At 32.0% G+C, this 5144-nt stretch overlaps 1 long non-coding RNA gene across 1 annotated transcript in view; it reads left to right on the top strand.

The window, feature by feature from the left end:
• LOC124420297 overlaps positions 1–5144 on the top strand; it is a 127792-nt gene that overhangs the window by 44116 nt on the left and 78532 nt on the right. The window contains exon 2 of the long non-coding RNA XR_006941101.1: positions 647–905. This is a non-coding gene — a long non-coding RNA (uncharacterized LOC124420297). The remainder of the gene's footprint in view (positions 1–646; positions 906–5144) is intronic.

Here is a 5144-nt window from a genome sequence, read left to right as displayed (position 1 = left end):
TAGTCTAGTCTATAGTCTAGTCTATAGTCTAGTCTATAGTCTAGTCTATAGTCTAGTCTATAGTCTAGTCTATAGTCTAGTCTATAGTCTAGTCTATAGTCTATAGGCAAGTCTGTAGTTTAGTTTTTAGTCTAGTCTTTAGTCTAGTCTTTAGTGTAGTCTATAGGCCCGTCTTTAGTGTAGTTTTTAGTCTAGTGTTTAGTCTAGTGTTTAGTCTAGTGTTTAGTCTAGTCTATAGCCTACTTTACATCATTATAAAATCATTTTCCAATTTTATCTTCTCCACAAAACCCTTAAGAAAATTGAATTTAGCTCAACAAAAATCAATTTACTGTAAAATTTCGTTTTTATGATCTTAAATGTTATATCGAAAAAAAAACAGAAAACATTAAATTTAATTACAAACTTCTTTTCACACCAAAAGCAACAACTAAAATTTACACCATAAACTTTAAGTTGGCTTTAAATATAAATTACTTAAAGTAGAAGAGCTACACAAAAGTGTTGAATGCCAAAGAAATGTAAATCATTTCGCCATGCTCTATGGCTTATCTAAATGTACCAACCATATTAAAATAAGTAAACAGCAAAATGCGCCCTCTAACCCTGTATAAATTGTTTTTGTTTTTTTTTTCTTTTCTTCTAGATTTACTTACCACCAGCCATTGAGGATGTAAAGGGTTTGCTTTGGAAGATGTAGTGTAAATAGAAAAAAAAAATAAAGTGAAATAAATAAAATAAAATTTTAACATGCAAAAACGACAGAGTAGAGCAACAGAATATGGTAGTAGTCGTAGCAGAAAGAAAGAAGCTGCTGTTTGCTGAATAGTCAAGTGGAATTCCAATGTCATGGTTCAGTTTTGAAGTTTGAAGATTAAATAAAGCAAAATTTGGCCGTCTTAAAGGTAATATAAGTTAATTAATTGATATGTTACATATATAAACTAGTCATATTAATCGTTTTGAATGTACATGAACTATTGTATATAGCCTATAGTCTGTATATAGTCTTGTGAATAGTCTCGACTATATTCTGTCTACTGTTTTGACTGTCCTGACTGTTTATAGTCTGTTTATAGCCTTGAATATAGTATGTCTATAATCTTGACTATAGTCTTGACTATAGTCTGTCTATAGTCTGTCTATAGTCTGTCTATAGTCTGTCAGTAGTCTGTCTATAGTCTTGGCTATAGTCTGTCTATAGTATTGACTATAGTCTGTCTATAGTCTTGACTATAGTCTGTCTATAGTCTTGACTATAGTTTGTCTGTAGTCTTGACTATAGTCTGTCTATTGTCTTGACTATAGTCTGTCTATTGTCTTGACTATAGTCTGTCCATAGTCTTGACTATAGTCTGTCCATAGTCTTGACTATAGTTTGTCTATAGTCTTGACTATAGTCTGTTTATAGTCTTGACTATAGTCTGTTTATAGTCTTGACTATAGTCTGTCTATAGTCTTGACTACAGTCTATCTATAGTCATGACAATAGTCTGTCTATAGTTTTCACTATGGTATGTCTATAGTCCTGACTACAGTCTTTACTATAGTCTGTCTATAGTATTGACTATATTCTGTCTATAGTCTTGACTATAGTCTGTCTTTGTCTTGACTATGGTCTGTTTAGAGTCTGTCTCTTGTCTTGACTATAGCAAGTCTATAGACTTGACTATAGTCAGTCTATAATTTTGACTATAGTCAGTCTATAGTCTTGATCATAGTCTGTCTGTATTCTTAAATAGTCTAGACTATAGTCTGTCTATAGTCTAGACTTTTGTCTGTCTATAGTCTAGACTATAGTCTGTTTATACTCAGTTTATGGTCTGTCTATAGTCTTGACTATAGTTGTCTATTGTCTTTCTGTAGTCTAGACAATAGTCTGCCTATAGTCTTGACTTTAGTCTGTTTATAGTTTTGACTATAGTCTGTTTATAGTCTTGTCTATAGTCTGTTTATAGTCTTGTCTATAGTCTGTTTATAGTCTTGTCTATAGTCTGTCTATAGTCTTGACTTAAGACTCTACTTATAGTCGACTCTATAGTTTAGATTATTGTCTATTGTCTATGAAAACTTTATCTGCTCCCCACTCTAGTCTCTGGATTAATCTAGTCCTAATTTAGACTTTTATCGTACATTCTTAGGGTTGTTTTCAATTCGCCTATTATCCTGCTTATTGAATTTGATGACTATGACTCCTAAATTTAAACGAGTGTGAATTGATTTTTTTTGTTGACTCCATAACATTCGTTTTGCATAAAAAAACGTCTCATATGCTTAACATCGTTTTTGCTTATTGTTGTGATTCTAGCCAACTATTGTCTAACAAAAAGGAAGCAGTAGTGCTGCAGTAAGTAAGTGTATAGAAGTAGTAAAGTTGAGATTTTAAAACACAAATGGTACTGCTGCTGCTGCTGTTGCAGTTTGCTACAGTAAGATGATGATGATGGCTTTAAGCAAATTCTATACTGTCTGTCTGTGTATCCAGAGAGTGTTCCGACCAACTGTCTGTCTAGGTGTCTTGTGTGTTTTTTCTCTTTGTTGTTGGAGTTTTTTTGTTATTGTTTTGTTGCTGTTGAAGATGTAAATGATTTGCTGATCGTTTTAGACACTCCATCAATTCGTGATTTTTATGAGCACAATGTCGTAGCAAAATGTTATTACTATTGTTGTAGTTGTTCGTTGGTGTTGTTGTTGCTGCTGCAGCCTGCCAAATGCAGCAGATTTGTTGTCCTTAGCCATGAAAATGTTGATGGCCTTACATTTTGGCATTATTTAACGCTATTTTTAACCATGCACAACTAAAATTTAGGGTCGATTTTCTTTATTTTATTTTATATTTTAACGCTTTTATTTGGTTTTATTTTCTTCATCATTGTCTTCTTCTTATTGTTGTTGTTGCTGCTTTTGTTTTGGCACAAGAAATGTGAATTTATTTCCTCACATTTTTCTTCATCATCATGAGAGTTTTCAGACTTTTTCAAAGTGTTTTAGACAGAGACCTTTAGAGTTTAACATTATTTACCCAGATACTTGGGTAATGTCGGTCTTTGTTGCACTGGGCTTCATTTGCCTTTTGGCCATATTGAAGCAGCTACTGAAGTAGCTACTTTAAACGTTTGCTTTGAAATAGTTCTTAAAAAAAATCTTAAAAAAGATGATGAAAATGTTGGAGGGAAAAAGTATAATTTTCTTTTACTTTAAAACATGTCAAGTTGTTGGTGCTTTGCTAGTTTGGCTTTTGGAATCCATTAGAAGTTTCAAGTACTTTTAGCAAGTGTTTTCCTACGTTACTCATCATCACACATCACCTGTTGGTATTTGAAATGTTTAACGTTGCCATCATGTCTCCAGGTAAGTTTTTCACCAGCAACTTTCTTCACTTCACACAAATGGTCAGTCAGTCGTACGGTTCTGCTTGATTAGTAGAACTTCTTAGCTGGTATCTGCTTTACTTAGGTACTTGGCTTGTCTTTCCTAGTCTATCTCTAAGTGTATATACATATATTGACAACCTTTTTAGTGATGCTTTTATGTAAATTAGTTCAAGTTTATGCTTATCATGGCAGAAAGTTTGATTCCATAGACCCAGTGTGCTATTACAATAGCAAAAATTTCATGGAATGTGAAATATAAGTTAAAAACAATAAATATTATAATTATGAAGAAAAATAAAATCAATATTCTGTAGCAATAACAACAAAGAGACATATTTGTTGTGGAGTGAACAGAGAAATAATATTGGTTTGAATTTCACGGTTGAATCACAAATTAAATAGGAAAAAAAAACAGGAAGTTAAAGATTTTCTGAGAAGAAAGAAAAAATATGACAAATAACAAGAGAAATTTTCCATATTTTGAGTAAAAACATAAATGTCCATTTTCTGGCTAAACTAAAGGAGCTAGGGCTTAAATAATGAAAATCTGTGATCACTTTTATTTCTGAGTAAAATTTCATTTTTTGAGTGAAAACCTAAAAGTCCATTTTCTGGCTAAACTAAAGGCGTTAGGGCCTATAGGAAGAATATCTGTGATCAGTTTTATTTCTGAGTAAATTTCGATTTTTTTTGAGTGAAAACCTAAAAGTCCATTTTCTGGCTAAACTAAAGGCGCTAGAGCTTAAATAATGAAAATCTGTGATCACTTTTATTTCTGAGTAAAATCTCATTTTTTGAGTCCATTTTCTTGCTAAAGTAAAGACGCTAGAGCTTAAAGGATGAAAATCTGTGATCACTTTTATTTCTGAGTAAAATTCGATTTTTTTGAGTGAAAACCTAAAAGTCCATTTTCTGGCTAAACTAAAGGCGCTAGAGCTTAAATAATGAAAATCTGTTATCACTTTTCGAGTAAATATTCATTTTTTGAGTGAAAACCTAAAAGTCCATTTTCTGGCTAACCTAAAGGCGCTAGAGCTTAAATAATGAAAATCTGTGATCACTTTTATTTCTGAGTAAAATTCGATTTTTTGAGTGAAAATCTAAAAGTCCATTTTCTGGCTAAACTAAAGGAGCTAGAGCTTAAATAATGAAAATCTGTGATCACTTCTATTTCTGAGTAAAATCTCATTTTTTGAGTGAAAACCTAAAAGTCCATTTTCTAGCTAAACTAAAGGCGCTAGGGCCTATAGGAAGAAAATCTGTGATCACTTTTATTTCTGAGTAAAATCTCATTTTTTGAGTCCATTTTCTTGCTAAAGTAAAGACGCTAGAGCTTAAAGGATGAAAATCTGTGATCACTTTTATTTCTGAGTAAAATTCGATTTTTTTTGAGTGAAAACCTAAAAGTCCATTTTCTGGCTAAACTAAAGGCGCTAGAGCTTAAATAATGAAAATCTGTGATCACTTTTATTTCCGAGTAAATTTCGATTTTTTGAGTGAAAACCTAAAAGTCCATTTTCTGGCTAAACTAAAGGCGCTAGAGCTTAAATAATGAAAATCTGTGATCACTTTTATTTCTGAGTAAAATCTCATTTTTTGAGTGAAAACCTAAAAGTCCATTTTCTGGCTAAACTAAAGGCGCTAGGGCCTATAGGAAGATCATGTGATCACTTTTATTTCTGAGTAAATTTCGATTTTTTGAGTGAAAACATTTTCTGGCTAAACTAAAGGTGCTATGGCTTAAAGGATGAAAATCTGTGATCATTTTTA

This window comes from Lucilia cuprina, chromosome 5 (assembly GCF_022045245.1).
Source record: "Lucilia cuprina isolate Lc7/37 chromosome 5, ASM2204524v1, whole genome shotgun sequence".
NCBI classification, from domain to species: Eukaryota; Metazoa; Arthropoda; class Insecta; order Diptera; family Calliphoridae; genus Lucilia; species Lucilia cuprina.
Note: the sequence above shows the minus strand (reverse complement) of the source record. Positions and strands in the feature narration are given on the sequence as shown.